Source organism: Meriones unguiculatus, chromosome X (genome assembly GCF_030254825.1).
Source record: "Meriones unguiculatus strain TT.TT164.6M chromosome X, Bangor_MerUng_6.1, whole genome shotgun sequence".
Lineage (NCBI taxonomy): Eukaryota > Metazoa > Chordata > Mammalia > Rodentia > Muridae > Meriones > Meriones unguiculatus.
In genome coordinates, this window is record NC_083369.1 from 1,592,830 (window position 1) to 1,613,650 (window position 20,821).

Below are 20,821 nucleotides of genomic sequence, written 5' to 3' on the forward strand. Positions count from 1 at the left end.
CATACCAAAGATTCTATTTTATAGTTAGAGTCTATCAAAGCTATCTTTTCTGTAACTCAGATTTTATTATCCCTTTTATGCAGCTGTTGCGCTGTTGCTACAGTGGCAATTCTGTGGGAAAAGCAGAAGTCAAAGGCCAATTTCACATTGTGAAGCTATCTTTTGCCTCTTGGCAGCTAATTTTTGACATTGATGATGTATCCTCAATGAAAGTAACTCCCTATATTAATTAAGAAAGTAGATTTTCGCTATCTCCAACTAAACACCTACAGAGATGACTACCAGCAAGTATAGGGGGGAGAAGGCATATCACAATTAATAATTTTTAAGTGTGATTTCCTTCTTAATCACATTCCTACCTATCGATTTACTCAATAAAAATGATAAGAGAAAATCCAAAATGCATAAAGGGTGTTTCCTTAAAAGTTATGATTCCACTGATCCACTGATTCCATTCAATGAGGGAATTAAAACTTTTTATCCTTAAGTATATTTTTCTAAATGCCTTGGAAAAGCAATTAAAGCTATTAGAATGACTACCATAATTTTAGGTTTAATTTTACTATCAGCATCTTTACAGGCAAAAAAAAAAATATGGATATTTTAAAATGTCAACAGATGGGCATTTAAAGTGCCAGAGAAAGATAATTATTTCACACTTCAACATACATATCTTGAATAAATACTTTGTAATTGATTTTTCAGAAAATGCAAATGTTGAGTGTGCTATTTGAAACTGAATAAGTACAAGCAAAATGAGGTTATGTACAAGAATTAACTAAGAGAAGTATGAATCAGATACAATAAAGAACCAAATTTAACTTCACTTTAGCCACTGTTACCTTTCAATACAATTAAAAGCAAGCCATGCTCAATATAATATACATTTTACCATGAATGAATGATGACAGAAATTTGCTGTTTTTTTTTAATCCTGAGATTGGAGGGAAATTTCTTTAACTGCATCATTTTAACCAAAGTACATTATTTCTTATCATAATTTACTTTTCATATACATGTATATTATATATCATTCATATTACCTACTTTCAAATATTGAAAACTGTGAGCATATCAACAGAAAAAAACTTTGGTTTTTCTCTTGAGTAATAATAGAGAGATTAAGAGAGAAAGAAGGAAATATTTTTGATGTGATGCCAAAATATGTCAATCAACTTGTAGCTTATGCTTTTTATGGTGTATTTATTTCTATATGCTAGAGTTATTATTTATAATTGCCCTTTATTGAACTACAGTGATACTAGACATGTTATTGGGTAGCATATAACTTATGTTAATTATAAAAACCCATTTGACATTGTAAATGACATCTCACAAATTAGTGCTACATGATTAGTAGAAGTATAGCCACAAAGAAAGTCATGCTAGCAAAGTAAGTTACACCAAAACACTTTAAAACACTTCAGTTTAGCAATCAATGTACCAACTCCTATCCTCAGAAATTGAGAATATTAATGCAATGTTTGCAGTTCTGAACTTAAAATGAGTAACTCTAAAGAGAATCAGTTAATTTATTTTTCAAAAATATTTTAATGCCAACTGTTATATCACATAATGTCAATACACATTGCATAAAACTACAACGTTTGGAGTAATATTCAAAAAATGAGTCATGTCTCATATTGGAATTAATTCTTGTTACTCTGGTACTAGTACTACAATTTTGGGCATTTCTGAACCCTTATCCTACCTGCACTTGACAGTGTAAATTAATCTCTTATGTATCTCTCTAATGACATTAAGAATTGTTAAAATTTACTATTTCAACAATAATTATTGTAAAATGTAATTCTTCATTTTTGCAATACTGTGTTGCTAACGTTATTGACACTGAGTTGAATATATTGGGCATGTAAGATGTTCTGTCTTACTCATTAACATAATAAATTATACTGATACATCAATGATAAAAAGAGTTGAAAAATATCAGCAGTGCCAGAAAAAAGTAAATTCATGGAAGCTGTGGTATTTTAAATGGTTGTTTCTTTAAAGTAAAATAGACAGAATTTATCCACATATTTAAAATAAAGATAATGATCAGGACATCAATAGGACATATATGGAACCAGTTCTTTGAAAACTCTACTAACAGTTTGAAATGACCATAACCATCTTGGTTATATCTGTTGTCTTTGTCCCCCAGGAGACTACAACACAATATTCTAAATCCTAAAGATAAGAAAAATCAAAGGGGATACAAAGTGAATAAATTGTAATAAATAAATATATAAATAAAATTAAATGAAAATCATTAAAACATTCAGACAACTGTTTCATGTAACTCTTAAGAATATTTCCACAAAGGAGGACATTCTGATAAGGTAAGGTCAGATGGACTGGGAGGAGGACCTCCCCTATCAGTGGACTTGGATAGGGGTATGGGAGGAGATGAGGGAGGGATGGTGAGATTGGGAGGGAGTTACAGCTGGGATACAAAGTGAATTAACTGTAATTAATATAAAAAGTAAAAAAAAAAAATTTAAAAAAGAATATTTCTTAATAGATGTTTGACACTTAAAAAATTAAATCCCAGGAAAACTGCTGTGATGATTTTTATTAATTGTCAATTTGTTAGGCTCAAAAAAAAATCACCCTAAGGACAACTTGCTGGACATATATATATAGTATTAGTGAAATGGGAACAACAACAACAACAAAAACTCCTTCTAGGTGTAGAAAGAACCATTCAATCATCAGGAATCTTGGGCATCATAGAAAGCAGAAAGTAACCCTAACTTAAATACTCATTTCTCTCTTCTTCCTGACTGCAGAATAAACGTGACATATAGTTTTCCACTATTGTCACCATGCCATCTTTATCATGATGGACTTCCCATCTAATGGTAAGCTAAAAATGACCTCTTTCTTACTTAAATTACTTAAACAACTATTTTGTGATAGCAGAGAGAAGTAGCTAATACAGTCACCAAATCTTCCCAACATAGCATATAAATCTCTTTATTCTACCACTGGATACAAGTTGCCATTTCTTTCTACTATACAGGAAAGGTTCTGTCTGTAACCTGTATTACATTGTACTTTGTGTGATTAAGGGAGAGCTAGAAAGACCTGAAGGGGTCAGGAGCTCCACAAGGAGAAAAACAGAAGGAAAATATCTAGGCCCAGGGTCTTTGCAGAGACAAATACTCCAACTAAGGACTTATGCATAGATATAACCTAGAACCCCTGCTCAGATGTAGCCCATGGTAGCTCAGTCTCCAACTGGATTCCCTAGTAAGGGGAGCCGGGACTGTCTCTGACATGAACTCAGTGGCTGGCTCTTTGATCACCTCTTCCAGAGGAGGGGGCAGCCTTACCAGGCCACAGAGGAAGACAAAATGGCCAGTCCTGATGAGTCCTGATAGGCTAGGGTTAGAAGGAAGGGGAGGAGGATCACCCCTATCAGTGGACTAGGGAAGGTGCATAGGAGAAAAAGGAGGGAAGGTGGGACTGAGAGGAGATGAGGGAGGGAGCTACATCTGGGAAACAAAGTGAATAAATTGTAACAATTAAATAAATAATTAAAAAATAAAATGAAAATAAAAGAAAGAAAAATAAAAAGAAAAATTTCCCCTTTGATCTTATTTGATCACCTTTTCCTGGCAAGCTGACATTACTAGGCTACAGAGAAAGAGATTCTAGACAGTCTTGATGAGACCTGATAGGCTAGGGTTAGGAGGACCTCCCCTATCAGTGGACTCTTGGAGGGGCATAAAGGTGGAATAGGGAGGTTGGGACTTTGAGGAGATGAGGGAGGGGCTGCAGCCAGGATTCAAAGTGAATAAATTGTAATAATAATAATAATAATAATAATAATAATAATAATAATAATAATAATTTTTCAAAGATTCTTAAAAGGGTGGTACAGATTTCTTGTTTGGTTTTGTATTTGCTTTTATTTTCCTTTTATTCAATAAAATGGAGTTTAAGTAATAAAAAAAAAAAGAAGAATCTTCTTCTCTTATGTCATGAAATCTTTTTCCTTTGGTAGCCAATTCATGTCTATTAAAGATTTCTGAAATGGATAATGAGCTATAATCTACTTGAATTCATATCATATGTTTTTCTGAATTTCTTTTTAGAAAAGATCAAGGTTCTATTTCCTCACAGATAATTAAACTTAAGAACTAAGCAGAGGTACATTTTATTACTAAACTTTAAACTTGAAAGTACAGTGAGAATATCTTAAACAGATTTTTCTGAATTTATAAATTATGATAGAAATTATTAAAAGGAAATTATTATAAAAATCAATAAACTGGGAGACACTACCCAGAATTTATAACCTAACTCTTACACTTAATGATCATGGAATATTATAGAAGAGAAGGTGAAAGATTTTCAGAGGCAGAAGACTGTGAGATAGTCTCTTCTAAAAAGATGAAAGAGTGGACAAAGAGGAAACAGTCTGACAGACTGGAGGTAGATATGTTCAAGATATGTTTTGTGCAATGCTCTAAGAATTAATAAAATAATTATAAGAATGAAACTGTCCTCGTTTAGAAAGACAGATGGGATGTGCATTGAACATATGACAGGAGTCTACTGAGCACATCTGAAAAACTCTAACTAGCAGTGTTTTCAAAGCAAAGACTCATGACCAAACCTTTGGGAGAGTACAGGGAATCATAAGAAAGAAGGGGAGTTAGTCTGATACGGAAAGGATAGGAGCTCCACAAGGACCAAATATATCTGGGCACAGGGTCTTTTCTGAGACTGACATTCAACCAAGGACCATGTATGGATATAACCTAGAACCTCCACTCATATGTAACCTGTGGTAGCTCAATAACCAATTGGTTTCCCAAAGTGAGGGGAACAAGGACTATTTCTAACAGGAACTCAATGACTGGCTCTTTGGTCTCCCCACCCCCGAAGGGAGGAGCAGTCCTGTTAAGCCACAGAGGAGGGCTTTGCAGCCAGTCCTGAAGATACCTGATAAAACAGGATTAGATGAATGGGGAGGAGGTCCCCCCTATCAGTGGACTTGGAAAGGGGCACGGTGGAGATGAGGGAGGGAGAGAGGGACTGGGAGGGAATGAGGGATCGGGACACGGCTGGGATACAGAGTTAATAAAATGTAACTGATAAAAAAATAATAATAAAATTAAAAAAAGAATTTCAACTAAAAAAAAAGAATGAAACTGTCATTCTACATGCCTGTATGATTCAAAAGAAGACTTAACTTTCTTATCTTATTACAAGTAGATTTGTATTTATTTATTTACTTATTTATTCACATTACATCTTGATCTTAACACTTTCCCTTCTCTGATACCAGTCCAACCCTCCTTCCCTCTCTCTTCTTTATCCCCCATCCCCTATTCCTCATATAAGGAGAGACACCCTGCACACACAATGCTTATTAAGTCACCTCCTCTTCCCTTGTGGCCTGGCGAGGGATCCCCACCAGTGGGGAGTGAACAGAGAACAGGCAACAGAGTCCATATGAGAGCTAGCCCCTGCTCCCCTTAATAGGAGATCCATATGAAGCCAGAGCTGCCCATCTGCTACATCTGTACAGGGAGCCTTGCCATTTTTATGTCTATTATTTTCACTTAGACAACCTAGCTTTACAACAGGCATATGATAGACATAATCATGACCTACATTCAAAATATCTCTGCCTCAATATTCAAAGTATGAATTACAATTTTTTATTTTCTCTTAAATTATTATTATTATTTACAATTAATTCACTTTGTATCACAGTTGTATTCCACTCCTTCATCTACTACCAGTCCCACCCTCTCTCTTTCTTCCTCCCCTACTCCTCTTCCCTAGTCTGCTGATAGGGGAAGTCCTCCTCCCCTACTGTCTGAACCTTGCCTATCAGGTCCTATCAGGACTGCCTGGATCCTCTTCCTCTGTGGCCTGGCAAGGCAGCCCCACTGGGAAGAGTGACCAAAGTTCAGGCAAAAGAGCCCATGTCAGAGACAGTTTCTGCTCTCCTTACTAGGGACCTCAAATGGAGACTGAGCTACCTATTGGCTATATCTGAGCAGGGACCTAGGTCTTCTCCATAATTATCTCTCATCAGTCTCAGTACAGAATAGTAGGAAAGCATCATGTTGAAGCAAAATATTATTATATAAGAATTTAAAAATATATTTGTTAGCTCTGTACCCCATTGAAGTACATTTACACAATGGAATAGTACTCATCAATTTAAAAAAAAAGTGAAATCATGAATTTTTCAGGCAAATGGATGGAACTAGAAAAGATCATCCTGAGTGAGGTAAACCAGAAGTAGAAAGACACACATGGTATATACTCACATATAAGTGGATATTAGACATATAACATAGGATAAACATACTAAAATTTGTAGACCAAAGAAGCTAAACACAAGACACCAGGGAAGAGGCTTAATACTCATTAAGAAAGGCAAACAGGATAGATATCAGAAGTTGGAGGAGACAGGGAATAGGACAGGAGCCTTCCACAGAGGGTCTCTGAAAGAATCTATTGAGCATGGTATCAAAATCAGATGCTGAGACTCATAGCTGAACTTTGGGCAGAGTTCAGGGAACCTTGTGGAAGAAGGGGAGTTAGAAAGTCCTGGAGGGGACTGGAGCTCCACCAGGATACCAAGAGAGCCAAAATGTCTGGGCCATTGGGGTGCTACAGAGACTGATGAATCAACTAAGGACCATGCATGGAAAGGACCTAGACCCCCTGCTCAGATGTAGCCCATGGGCAGCTCAGTCTCCATGTGGGTTCCTTACTAAAGGGAACAGTGGCAGTTACTGCTCTATGATCACACCCCCCTGAGGTGGCCTTACTGGGCTACAGAGGAGGATCCAGAGAGTCCTGATGAGACCTGATAGACTAGGATCAGATAGTAAGGGAGGAGGACCTCCCTTATCATTGGAGTAGGGGAAGGACAGTAAGAGAGAGGGAGGGTGGGGCAGGGGGAATATGAGGGAAGGGGCTATAGCTGGGATACAAAGTGAATGAATTGTATTAAATAATAATAATAATAAAGAAAGATCCAAGATGGAGGTGACCAGTGTACACCATAACCTAAACAAGAAGGAGGACTCAGGGTAAGATGATTAATCCTCACTTAGAAAGACAAATGGTATAGACATTTGGATGTAGGAGAAAACAAGTAACAGGACAGGAGCCTACCACAAAGGGCCTTTGAAAGACTCTACCTAGCATTGTATCAAAGCAGATGTTAAGACTCATAACCAAACCTTGGGCAGAGTGCAGGGAATCATATGAAAAAAGGGGAGTTAGTAAGATCTGGAGAGGACAGGAGCTCTACAAGGAACTAATATATCTGGACACAGGGGTCTTTTCTGAGACTGATTCTCCAACTAAGGACCATGCATGGATATAACTTAGCACCCTTGCTCAGAAGTAACCCATGGAAGCTAAGTATCCAAGTGGGTTCCTTAGTAATGGGAATAGGGACTGTCTCTGACATGAACTCTATGGCTGGCTCTTTGACCTCCCTACTCCCAAAGGAGGAACAGCCTTTCTAGGCCAAAGAGGAGGACATTGCAGCCAGTCCTGAAGACACCTGGTAAGCTAAGATCAGATGGAAGGGGAAGAGGACCTCCCCTATCAGTGGACTTAGAGAGGGGCAGTGAGGAGAGGAAGGAGGGAGGGAGGGTGGAAATGGCAGGGAATGAGGAAGGAGGCTACAGCTGGAATACAAAATAAATAAACTGTAATTAATATAAAAATAATAAAAATAAAAGAAAAAATGAAAAATTATCTTTGTTAAATTAACTTCTATAATCTGAAAGAGAAACATGATTTTGTTAGTCTTTTTAAATAATGGTAAATGTTACGATATATATTACTTTCAAGGAACATCTTAAAAATTGATAAAATCTCTTTTATAAAAAAGAGTCAAGTACTTAATATCAAATGAATTTTAATTCTGTCATAGTTGAAATATGCCAAAGTTAATCATCATCATAAAGGTAAGTTCATAAATCCAATCAAATGAATATTTTTATTTATCATTTTTGAATGTGATTTCTCAAAGTAGGAAGATTAAATCTCAGAGATATGACTGGATATTATGAGTCACTTTCACTTTTTTCTAATTTTATCTAGAAGAGAAAACTTTGCTTATTGTGTAGTCTTTTATTATCCTGATTGCAATCTCATTTCACTTGTCCTTGACAAGATATATTTGCAGTGACCTCCGGCTTGTTAAATATTCAACAGAAATTTTACAGATTTTCACATAACCTTGATTAACAGCCTTTTGGAAAATAATGCTGAAACAAGAACTTTATTTGGAAAGTACCTTGAGTGTTCTATGCTCATTTCTATTTCACTAACAGTATATATAATCAGCAGTCACTGAAAAAATATGACAGCACAGGTGAAATATGGTACAGTTTTTCTCTTCTCAGTAGCAAAGTAAATAAATGCAGCATTTACAACTTGGTTTATAATCTGGAAACTATTAGGTTTTGATCTCATGGAACAAAGATATAAAGTAACATAGAAACTGATATTCTATATAAAATGTCAATAAATATTTCCCTGCAAATTCAGAAAAACAGATACTCAGCACACATAGCAACAGCTCATAAGACAACACACAATTATTGTACAAAAATGAACTAGGACTGTTTCATATTTGGAATATCTATGTGGAAATTTACATTGACTCTAGTTTATGTACAACCCAGAAAAAACTAAACAATGACAAACTCCATTATCTCAAGATAGGCTATAATCTACCTAATCCTTCAGTGAATCATGTTAATCTTTTCTTGGATACAAATGAGAGACAGGCATAACCATGACTCTTTCTACTTATAATCCCACAAGTCAGGAGGGAGAAACAGGAGGATTACCTTAAATTCAAGGCCAGTTTTCTCTAAAAAGTGAGTTTCAGGCCAGTCAGTACTTTATAGTCAAACCCTGCTTCAAGATGCAAAATCAAGCTAGGAATTGTACACATGACCAGTATATTATTTTTAGTTTTTATTGCTTATATCTGTATTTCTAAAACTATTAACATTTTTAACCTATTTGGTTTTATTATATATATAAAATAAATTGTTCAAATTAACTCTCTTCATTAGATTGTTGTCTATAATAAGAAAATCATCTACAGTGAAATTTCTTAACTATTGCAATATTTTGGAAAACATATTGATTCTTTAATCAATTAAAAAATAAGTCAAGGATAAAGCTTGAATTATTCAAAAATTATATTTTATTCCCTGTATTTATTTTTCTTTTAGCAATAAAAAATTATACAAAGATGATTTGAGCTGCTTCTTTAAGTTGCTTTTTATTTTAATATTTTCACAATTTATTCATCATCTATCCCAATTGAAGACCTCTCCCTCAACTCTTCCCACTCCTACCCTCATTCCCTGTTCCCCCCATCCTAGTCCTCTAGCCCAGTGAAAAGGAGAGTTCTCCTTTGACATCTGCCCATAGCTTATCAAGTCACATCAGGACTGTCTGGAATCTCTTCCTCTGTGGCTTAGTAAGGCCACACAGGCAGGGGCAAGTGATCAAAGATCAGGCAACCGATTTTATGACACAGGCAGCCCCTAATCCCTTTATTCAGGGACCCGCATGGAAAATAAACTCCCAGTCAGATACATCTGAGCAAGGGGAGTGCGGGGCAGGGGAGAGTCTAGGTCCTCTCCATGCATGGTCCATGGTTGGTCAGTCTCTGCAAGGAAACCCTGGGCTCAGATTTTTTAGCTTTGTTGTTCTCCGTGTGAGGCTCCTATCCCCTTCATGTCTTTCTATCCACCCTTTCTTCCATAAGACACCCAGAGCTCTGTCCAAAGTTTGGCTATGAGTCTCAGCATCTGCTTCAATCTCCTGTTGAGTGGAGCTTTTCAGAGGATCCTCTATAGGAGGCTCCCATCTTGTTTGTGTGGAGTGGTAGATTACATTTCCTTACATATTGATATCCAGTTAGATCAATAAATTTCTAACCAAGCTATCTATTTCTTGCAATATTTAGTAAAAAAATATTGTCAGGTTTCCAATATTAACTTGTCAACAATTATTTTCTCTGTTTCATTCTTTTCCTTTATTTTCTAAAGATAGATAAAATTCTCCAGGGTCTTGCACAAACTGCACAAATTTGTGGGGTTTTTGTTGTTGTTGTTTTGTTTTTATTTTTATTTTAAACACTGGGATGCATAAACAACTCAGACATTACATTTCTTTTTTCTGTCTTTCTTTTTTTGTTTGTTTTGTTTTGTTTTTATGGGGTTTTGTTTTGTTTTGGTTGGTTTGTTGGTTTGTTGGTTTTTAGAAAAAGACAGTATTTCACTGTGTAGCCTTGGCTATCCTGGAATAGCTGTGACGTCCAGGCTGGCCTCTAACTCACATGATTTGCCTGCCTCTGCCTCCCTCTTACCCTGTACTTGGATTAAAGGTATACTCCCCCAAGCCCAGCTTCAAACTTTAATTTTCAAATGAGTTAAAAAAATAAGTAACATGTTCATATAATGACATTGAAGACATTGGTAAATTATTAAGTTCTAAGTGATATTATTTAATTTCATTTCTTTAATTTATATGGACAGCAGAAATAAATTATTTCATTTATTATTGAGGTTTATGGAAATAATTATATTTTACCACTAATTATGGAGTGTATGTTAAAATTTAATTATACTATGTAAATATAACATTTTTTTACAGGTTTCAAAAATACAATTTACTTACCATATAAAAGGTCACCAACATCTCTGGAGGATACTTCAAAGCCTCATATAACTTAATGAATGTCAAATGTCTGACTATGTTTTAAAGGTTAAAGATATTTAAGATATAAATTAATAAATAAGCCATATTTGTTGGCACAAACCTGTAATCTCAGTATGTTGAAGGCTAGAACAGGGTATGATGCCAGCCAAAATGACAAAATATTATTCCTTAAAACTGAAAATACCATATAGACTAGACCAGAATAGAAGCTCTGTAAACACATCATATTCAAAACACTAAACCTACAGAACAAAGAAAATATATTAAAAGCAGCAAAGGAAAAAGGCCAAATAACATATAAAGGTAGACCTATCAGAGTCACACCAGATTTCCCAACAGAAACTATGAAAGCCAGAGGGTATGGGCAGATGTCATGGAGATTTTAAGGGACCACAGATGCTAACCCAGACTACTCTACCCAGCAAAGATTTCAGTCAACATAGATGGAGAAAACAACATATTCCATGACAAAACCAAACTTAAAAAAATATCTACAAAGCAACCCAGAGGTACAGAAAATCCTGTACAGAAGGAAAAGTCCAATCCAAAGAAAACAACTACATCAAAGAAAACATAGGATATAGATAACTACACAACAACAACAACAAAAAATTCAAAAGAATACAGGCAATGAAACACAGTAATACCACCAAATCCAAAACAAAAGAAACTAACATTCATTGGTCACTAGTATCTATCAACATCAATGGACTCAGTTCTCCAATACAAAGACACAGACTAAAAGGATGGTTTCAGAAAAAAGATCCAAAATTCTGCTGCATCCAAGAAACACACCTCTGCAACAAAGATAAACACTACCTCAGAGTAAAGGGCTGGAAAACTGTTTTTCAAGCAACTGGACCCAGAAAACAAGCTGGGGTAGCTATTCTAATATCTAATAAAATAGGCTTTCAACCAAAATTAATCAAAAAAGATGAGGAGGGGTATTACATTCTCATCAAAGGAAAAATCCACCAAGAGGACATCACAATTCTGAACATTTATGCCCCAAATACACGAGCACCTACATTTGTAAATGAAACATTATTAAAGCTGAAATCACACATTGAATCTCAACACCTTAATAGTGGGAGACTTCAACACTCCACTCACACCAAGGGACAGATCATCTAAAAGGAAGACAAATAGGGAAATAAAGGCACTTACAGAGATCCTAAATCAAATGGACCTAATAGATGTTTACAGAACTTTTCACCCAAACTCAAAAGAGCATACCTTCTTTTCAGCACCTCATGGAACCTTCTTCGAAACAGACAACATAGTTGGTCACAAAGCAAGCCTCAACAGACAGAACAAGATTGAAATAATCCCCTGTATTCTCTCTGACCATGATGGACTAAAGCTGGACCTCAGCAACAATGGGAATAGCAAAAGCTTACACACAGGAAAACTAAACAACCTGCTACTCAATGACAGCTGGGTTAAGGAAGAAATAAAGAAATTAAAGACTTCCTAGAATTCAATGAAAATGTAGGTACAACATATTCAAATTAATGTGACACAATGAAAGCAGTGCTCAGAAGAAAATTTATAGCATTAAGTGCCTTCAAGAAGAAATTTGTATCATCTCATACAAGCAACATAATGGCTCAACTGAAAGACCTAGAAAAAAAAAAAAAAAGAAGCAGATACACCCAAGAGGAGCAAACGACTGGAAATAATTAAACTCAGGGCTGAAAACAATCAATTAGAATCAAATAAAACTGTTCAAAGAATCAATGAAACCAAGAGTTCGTTCTTTGAGAAAATCAACAAGATAGACAAACCCTTAGCCAAACTAACTATAAGGCAGAGAAAAATTATTCAAATCAGCAAAATCAGAAATGAAAAGGGGGACATAACTACAGACACTGAGGAAATCCAAACAATCATGAGATCACACTACAAAAGGTTATATGCCAAAAAGTTTGAAAATCTAAAGGAAATGGAAAATTTTCTTGATAGAAAACTTTTACCAAAATTAAGTCAATACCAGGTAAAAGACTGACTATTCCTATATCCCCCATGGAAACTGAAGCAGTCATCAACAGTCTCCCTTCCAAAAAATCTTGGGCCAGATGGTTTCAGAGCAGAATTATACCAGAATTTCAAAGAAGAGCTAACTCCAATTCTCTTCAAACTACTCCACAAAATAGAAACAGAAGGAACATTACCAAACTCATTCTATGAAGCTACAGTTTTCTTGATACTTAAACCACACAAAGACACTCCCTCCCCCCCAAAAAATAAAGACAACTTCAGACATATCTCTCTCATGAACATTGATGCAAAAGTACTCAATAAAATACTGGCAAACGAATCGAAGAACACATAAAAGATATCATCCACCATGACCAAATAGGCTTCATCCCAGGAATGCAAGGGTGATTCAGTATATGGAAATCCATCAATGTAATCCACCATATAAACAAACAGAAGGAGAAAGACCACATGATCATCTCCTTAGATGTTGAAAAAGCATTTGACAAAAATCTAATACCTATTCATGTTTAATGTCTTGGAGATATCAGGGATAAAAGGCACAGACCTACCCATAGTAAAGACAACATATGGGAAGCCTATAGCCAACAATCAACCTAAACAGAGAGAAACTTAAATCAATCCCACTGAAATCAGGGACAAGGCAAGACTGTCCACTCTCTCCTTATCTCTTCAACATAGCATGTGAAGTTCTAGCTAGGACAATAAGACAACTAAAGGAGATCAAGGGATATAAATCAGAAGGAAGGAATCAAAGTAACACTATTTGGAGATGATATGATTGTATACATGAGCGACCCCAAAAATTCAACCAGAGAACTCCTCCAGCTGATAAACACCTTCAGCAACATGGCTGGATAAATTTTTTTTTTTCAAAAAAAAAAAATAAATAAATCAGAAGCCTTCCTCTCTACCAAAGACAAAGTGGCCAAGAAAGAAATTAGGGAAACAACACGTTTCACAATAGCCACTAATAACTTCAAGTGCCTTGGTGTGATTCTAACAAAGCTAGTGAAAGACCTATTTAAACAAACAAACAAACAAACAAAATAAACTTCAAGTCTCTGAAGAAGGAAATAGAAGTAGGTACCAGAAGATGGAAAGAAATCCCATGCTCATGGATCGGTAGGATTAACATAGTGAAAAATGGCCAGTCTGTCGAAAGCAATCTACACATTTAATGCAATTTCCATCAAAATACCAACACAATTCTTTACAGACCTTGAAAGAATAATTCTCAACTTCATATGGAAAAGCAAAATATCCAGAATTGTCAAAACGATCCTGTACAATATCATATTGTCTGGAATTATCACTATCCCTGATCTCAAGCTTTACTACAGAGAAAGAGTAATAAAAGCTTTATGGTACTGGTAGAGAAATGGAATGGTGGATCAATGAAATTGAATAGAAGATCCAGAAATAAACCCATACACTCATGAATACTTATTTTTGACAAAGAAGCCAAAACCATTCAATGAAAAACAGACAGCATCTTCAACAAATGGTACTGGTCTAACTGGATGTCTATATGCAGAAAAATGCAAATAGATCCATATTTATCACCATGCATAAAACTAAAGTCCAAGTGGATCAAAGACCTCAATATAATACTAGACACTCTAAATCCGTTAGAAGAAAAAGTGGGGAAGAACTTAGAACTCATTGGCACAGGAGACAACTTCCTGAACAGAACACCAGCAGTACAGGCTCTCAGATCAACAATCAATAAATGGGACCTCATGAAACTGAAAAGCTTCTGTAAAGCAAAGGATGCTGTTGTCAGAACAAAAATACAGCTTATAGTCTTGGAAAGGATTTTCACCAACCCTATGTCTGACAGATGGTTATACCAGAAAACATAAAGAACTACAGAAGTTAAAGAGCAACAAAGCAAGTAATCCAAATAAAAAATGGGGCACAGAGCTAAACAGAGAACTGTCTGTAGAGGAATACAGAATGGCAGAGAAACACTTAAAGAAATGTTCAACATCCATAGACATCAGGGAAATGCAATTCAAAATGACCCTGAGATTTCACCTTACACCCATCAGAATGGCTAATATAAAAAACTCAAGTGACAGTACATGAAGAGGATGTGGAGAAAAGGGAACCTTCTTCCATTTCTGGTAGGAATGTAAACTTGTACAACCACTTTATAAATCCATCTGGTACTTTCTCAAACAATTAGGAATAACGCTTCTTCAAGATCCAGCTTTACCACTCCTAGGCATATATCCAAAATATGCTCAACTGCACAATAAGGACATTTGTTCAACCATGTTCGTTGCAGCTTCAAACATAATAGCCAGAATCTTGAAACAACCCAGATGTCCCTTAGTTGATGAATGGATACAGAAATTGTGGTACATTTACACAATAAAATATTACTCAGCTATTAAAAACAAGGAAATCATGAAAATTGCAGGCAAATGGTGTGATCTAGAAAAGTTCATCCTGAGTGAGGTATCTGAGAAACAGAAAGACACACACAGTACATACTCACATACTCACTTATAAGTGGATAGTAGACATGTAATATAGGGTAAACCTATTAGAATCTGTATACCTAACAAAACCAAGCAAGAAGGATGACTCTGGTAGGATGATCAATATTTACTCAAAAAGACAAACAGGATGAACATTGGAAGAAGGAGAAAACAGGAAACAGGACAGGACCTTACCACAAAGGCCCTCTGAAAGACTCTGCCCAGCAGTGTATCAAAGCAGATTCTGAGAAGTATAGCCAAAATTTGGGCAGAGTGCAGGTAATCTATGCAAGAAGGGGGAGACAGTAAGACCTGGAGAGGACAGGAGCTCCACAAGGAAAGCAACAGTACCAAACTGGGAACAGGGGTCTTTTCTGAGACTGATACTCCAACCAAGGACCATTCATGGATATAATCTAGAACCCCTCCTTGTTGTTTAGCTTCTTTAGGACTAAAGATTTTAGTATGTTTATCTTATATTATATGTCTAACATCCATTTATAAGTGAGTATATATCATATATGTCTTTCTGCTTCTGGGTTATCTCACTCAGCATATTTTCTAGTTCCATCAATTTGCCTGCATATTTCATGATTTCCTTGTTTTTAATTGCTTAGTACTATTCCACCAGGGTATTGAAGTAGATATTGAGACTCATAGACAAACTTTGGGCAGAGTGCCAGAATCCTTATGGAAAAAGAGGGAACTAGAAAGATCTGGAGGGGACAGGAACTCTACAAGGAGAACAACAACAGAGCCAAAATACCTGGGCCCGGGATGGGGGTGGTGTTGCAGAGACCAATTCTCTAATCAAGGACCATGAATGGAGGGGACCTAGAACCCCTGTTCAAAGGAAGCCCACTGGCTGCTCTGTTTCCAAGTGGGTTCCTAGTAAAGGGTTCATGGGCTGTCTCTGGCATGAACTCAGTGGTAGGCTCTTAGATCACCTCTCCATGGGAGGTGCAGCCTTGCCTGGCCACAGAGGAAGATGACGTAGCCAGCCTTGATGAGACCTGATAAGCTAGGATCAGATAGAAGGGGAGATGTTCCTCCCCTATCAGGGGCCTAGGCAAAAAGCATAGGGGGAAAAGAGAGAAGTTGGGTGGCATTGGGAAGAGATGAGGGAAGCGGCTACAGCTGGGATACAAAGTGAATAAATTTACCAGAATTTGTTATTTTATACTGTTTCTAAACTAATAAGTAATAGTTTCAGTTTTCAGTACCTATCAATCACTGTTTCTGGTTCAACGTGTATAGTAAATTATTTTAATGTTCACTTAACATGGTTTATAAATGTTTGTAATCATTTATGAATAATCCTAGTTGTGCACGGAGGTGCTCACCTATAATCCCAATACTAGGGAAGCAGAGGCAGACTGATCTCTGTGGATTCAAGGTTGCCCTGGTCTACAATGCGAGTTCAGGACAACTAAGTCTACACAGAGAAACTCTGTCTCAAAACAAATAAACAAACAAAAAAGAAGATTCTTTATATTTTCTAATATTTGAAAAGTTATAATATACTAATTTGTTTATAATAATTTTTGGGGGCCTTAAACTTTGCAAAATATGCAAGTCAGAAATTAAGCTGATGAGTTTTTGATATATTATAGCCCTCATCCCTTTCCCAACAGATTATTATCTAATCTTGCTAACCATTGTATCTGTTTTAATAGAAAGTTTAGGTTCAATGCTTTGATATGCATACCAAGTACTAACGGTAGCTGTTGTTTATGAGTATTTTTCTATCCATCTGATAGACAGTACCTCTTAAAACTCCTTTTTGATTTGATTAAAGATCCATATTAAAAGAAGGGAGGCAATTTTGAATGAGTCATTATTATTTGATCTACATTATTTTGTCAAAACTTTTTAAATGATTGTTTCAAGAATTCTTAGGCATGGCCTAAAGCTATGTTTATAAGACAATTATTCTTTTTAAATGATCATAAGGTGGAGTCTGAAAAGGCTTTCAGTGTGCACAAGTGCACAGCAACTTCTTTACTTTGAGATGGGACAATATAAAGTTTCTTTGTTTAAAATAAATTTTGTTTGCATGTTAAATTTTAAAGAGAATATAATGTGATTTTTACCAGGGAATTACTTACAAACAAGTCATATTAAAATATTGCAATAAATAAGTTGATAACATATATAATAGAGCTATTATATATAAAAGATTAGAAATATACTAAAATTTAGTACTATTGAGTTGTCTTATGACATAACAAAAACAAAAATAATAAATCATGTCACTATATCTTAAAATACATTAATACTAGGCTAGGCATAATTGGCACATGCCAATAACCTTAGCAGTTTGTCAGAAGAGGTGGAAGATTATAAATTTCAAGGCAAGTCTTAGTGAGAAACATTTTCAGAAATATAAAAACAATTTCATAATGGTAAGGATATTTCCTTCTAAGAAGATATGAAAACTTTGTTAAAGTGTAAAGGATGCTGATTATTCATTCCTATAATGAGTGTATTTGCTTGCTTTGCTTCTAATAGATGCGATTCTCTACTTAGAACATTTTTACTTCTTCTATGGAGTGTAAAGACAAACTACATTTGTAAATATACACTAACACATGATGAATCTGTCTCTTGGCATACAATCTATTCATTTACAGAGATTCTGTAAATTCAAATATGAATATTTTACTTTTAAATATGTGGTTACAATTTCTGTTTCTAATTTTAAGGTTAGTTATTCATCTCTGTGAAGTATTAACTTGTTAGTTTTAAAATTCCAAATTAATTGTAAATAAATAAAATCAGACATTTTTAAATTTCTGAAGTTTTCATTCAAAACAGCATACTATTGCACAGAATTGCCTACTGTTGATTTCTATCAGGTGATAGACAAAGCCATATACACTGAGAAATTAAAACATATGCCTATGATTTCTCTATACATCTATCCTTAGAAAACATCATTCATACTAATAACACAACTTCCCTTCATTTTATGCCTATTAGTCTTGAGGCACAAAGCCACATAAAAGATATTGTTAGGCATAGGGTGCAAACACAATGAATGATGATAATAAAACAAGATGCAAGGCAAATAATCAGTCAATAATTCTTTACTCTTTTTAACTAAACTAGAATAATGAAATAAAGAAAACTCACACATAATCAGCTATTACCCAATTAAATTTTCTATCATAGGATGCATCTACTTTGAATTGCTAAGCAAATATGCTTCCCAAATCTATTATGACTTCAACAATAGGACATTTCATTTTTATGAGTCAGTAGGCATACAGAAAAAAAAAAGTTTTGTCTGGATACATGCAAAAGCAGACAAATAAAACAGTGCAGCATAAACCCAATAGAAAATCTTCCTTCTCTATTTATACAATATCTTCTACTTTATTTGGTACAGTTTTATCTATTAAAATGTGATAACTAAGTCTCAGCAACCAGAACATACACCCTAGAGATAATCCAGAAGGGTTTTTAATTAATTAGCTCATCTGAGATTGAGTTTCCTGACTTCAGAGGCATAGAAGATATTGGCTGATTCAACTAGTTGACAGTACAGCTAGTACTTCAATTTAATTGTGGGGTTTATTTCTTGATTTGAACATAATTAATTTACTAGAAATAAAATTGAATAACGCCTGTACACCAGAAATAGAAATAGCCTTCCTCTTCTAGGAGACATGGGTAGTATACAGTAAGGATATGTTGTTTTTCATATGAGAGCTGTGAGAAGAACTATGATGTGGAAATGTATATGTGTTTGCACATATATATGTGTGGCAATAGTAGATATAGCAGAGCAAGAATCTTTATAGAACAATCCAGCAAATATGCACTAAGACTTGGATTTTATTTGTAATGATTTTTCATTCCTTACTGTGAAGGATATCCTCAAGCATATATGCTATAAAGTACAGTACGATAAAATTTATGCTAGCTACAAACAAAAAATATTTTATTTTAAAACTTTATCTCATTTCATCATGGATTATTTTTATTCATCAAGCCACTTGTTCTATTGTCGTTATTCATGGACTGGAAGGGACTGTTCGGAGTATCAGTCTCAGAAAAGACCCCTGTGCCCAGATTTTTTGGTTCTGTGAAATTTTAATCAAGACAATTTTACTCAACTGCTTTAGAAATGTTTTTCTTCATGACTAATTATTGAATCATACATTGTATAACATTGACTAGGTGCTATTTTGATAAGAAATTAAGACATATAAAGGAAAATGAAACATTTACACCTTTACACCATAATGTATATATATATACATTATATATATATATATATATATATATATATATATATTTATATATATATAAATATCCATGGATGTTAAAATTTCACCAGGGAAAAAAAGTTTTTCTGGAAGTACACAAAAAGAAAATTCTCCTACATTTGGAGACGTACTCTTATAAAGATGGTTTGAATTTGTTATAGCAAGCTTGTTTCTCTTTTTCAAAAGTAATATAATATAGCGAAAGCAGCTTTGGAAATCAGTTTAACATGTGTGAGTTGTTTCACATACAGTTGTTTTAATATATGTCCTTGAAGCATTGTGTTGTCACCCTATATTGATGGAAAATACACAGAAAGATTCAGTTCATTCTGTTTGTTATTATGAGATTTTCTAGATGAGAGGTGTCTTTTTTTTTCTTATTTGCAGTTTGCATCCTTTGAAACCTTCAGGGGATTTCAAAGAGTTCTATAGGTGTTTAATTGGGCTCAGTGTGTTTAAGATCTTCCTACACAGTATTTGAATGTCAGATATTATATTTTATACATTAAGCTGTTCTGTTAAACTGTAATGGGAAAGTCTTATTAATTTAATACAATGGAACTTAGAATTTAAATATTTGCATTTCATTCTACTTCAATTCTGGAAGTCCAATTTTCCACTTTGTAGATGAATTTTCACATAGCAATATGGCTGTTCTGGAAGGGATCACATCTAAAGACCTTCTAAGTCTATTTGATCCAGTTGGAATACAGATATGCTCTGGATTACAGTAAGATCTGACTGTACCGACCTTTAGTACACAACATTAATCTCAAACAATGAAGGTAAGATTAGTTTACAGAAGGAAGGACCCATGTTTGAAAGTGACTTCTAATTGAGGGACAGACAAAGTGATGAATCAGAGAAAGATTTGACAGATGAGTCAGAGATAGAATACACCCTACTCTGATAAGAACAGGATGGCAAAGAGAAACAACTTAAGAAAAAGTAAAGAGAGACAAGAGAGTTTTTTTTATTTTTTTTATTTTTTTTAAATTTTTCATCAATTACACTTTATTCATTCTGCATCCCCCCATAAGCCCCTCCCTCCTCCCCTCCCAATCCCACCCTCCCTCCTCCCTCTGCTTGCATGCCACTCCCCAAGTCCACTAACAGGGGAGGTTCTCCTCTCCTTTCTGATCTTAGTCTGTCAGTTCACATCAAAAGTGGCTGCATTGTCCTCTACTATGGAGAGTTTTTTTTTTATTATTATTATTATTTTTTACCTAGAAAGTCTAACCAGGATAGTTTTACAGAGAAAATAATCTAGAAATGGGTAGCGACAGAATGAGGTAGAGAATGACAAGGAGACAG

The 20,821-nt window shown here is 35.0% G+C and overlaps 1 protein-coding gene across 5 annotated transcripts in view; it reads right to left on the minus strand.

Annotated features, from left to right (window-relative positions):
• Pcdh11x (protocadherin 11 X-linked) overlaps window positions 1-20,821 on the minus strand; it is a 630,344-nt gene that overhangs the window by 168,106 nt on the left and 441,417 nt on the right. The gene's annotated exons all lie outside the window — the stretch shown is intronic.